Source organism: Moschus berezovskii, chromosome X, assembly GCF_049115385.1.
Source record: "Moschus berezovskii isolate FMDL1 chromosome X, NW_MosBer_1.0, whole genome shotgun sequence".
Classification (NCBI taxonomy): Eukaryota; Metazoa; Chordata; class Mammalia; order Artiodactyla; family Moschidae; genus Moschus; species Moschus berezovskii.
The window spans coordinates 94,916,042-94,917,366 of NC_142488.1; positions in this window are offsets into that span (position 1 = coordinate 94,916,042).

Genomic DNA, 1,325 nt, shown 5'->3' on the forward strand with positions numbered 1-1,325 from the left:
CCTTGTTAAGCTAACCAGATAATTAATCTGAATTAGCACTAGGAGATTCCTGAATCACAGAGCACAAATGCTTAAAATAAGTGAATTGCCTCATTAGCTTAGGAAACGTTTTCTTTAATGGGGTGGATAAAACACGGGTGAATGGTAAGAGGAGATGCTTCTACCTCAGCTCCCAAGAAGACTATCATATTTGACAGATTTGAACTGGAAAAAGAAGACACTAACTAGAGGAATTACAGCCAAAAGAGGGAGGTTAACAGCTTCAACTGGGGCCGACACATACAAAGAACATGCTCAGGGAACACTGCCAGAGCACAGGAAGCTTCCATCTTATTCTAGAGCAGTAAGACCCCTACATAAGAACAAGTTCTATTCTGAGAGTGCATTCATAAGTCCAATTGGTTTGTAAGACCAACAGAGTTATCCTAGGTACCCAGCTAACACAATCGGCTATATATTAAGGTACTGTAATAGGTTTATAATACTTTTCACAGAAATAATACATAAAAAAAACACAAAAAATGTCAAGCTGTTATGCTTGGTTGTAGACAACCTGGGCTTGAAACATATATATTGTACTACTGGACTCTATACAGTACTGTAAAGTACACAACCAGTAATGCCAAAGAAGCTAAAGTTGAATGGTTCTATAAAGACCTACAATACCTTATAAGAACTAACACCAAAAAATGATGTCCTTTTCATAATAGGGGACTGGAATGCAAAAGCAGGAAATCAAGAGCTACCTGGAGAAACAGGCAAGTTTGGCCTTGGAGTACAAAATGAAGCAGGGCAAAGGCTAATAGAGTTTTGCCAAGAGAACTCAATGGTCATAGCAAACACCCTCTTATAACAACATGAGACGACTCTATATATGGACTTCACCAGATGGTCAATACCGAAATCAGATTGATTATATTCTTTGCAGCCAAAGATGGTGAAACTCTATACAGTCAGCCAAACAGGACCAGAAGTTGATTGAGGCTCAGATGATTAGCCCCTTACTGCAAAATTCTGGCTTAAATTGAAGAAAATAGGGAAAGCCACTAGGCCATTCAGGTATGCTCTTAATCAAATCCCTTATGAATATACAGTGGAAGTGACAAATAGATTCAAGGGATTAGATCTGATAGACAGAGTGCCTGATGAACTATGGATGGAGGTTCATAACATTGTATAGGAGGCAGTGATCAAAACCATCCCCAAGAAAAACAAATGCAAGAAGAAAAAGTGGTTGTCTGAGGAGGCCTTATAAATAACTGAGAAAAAAAAGAGAAGTGAAAGGCAAAGGAGAAAAGGAAAGATATACCCATCTGAATGCAGAG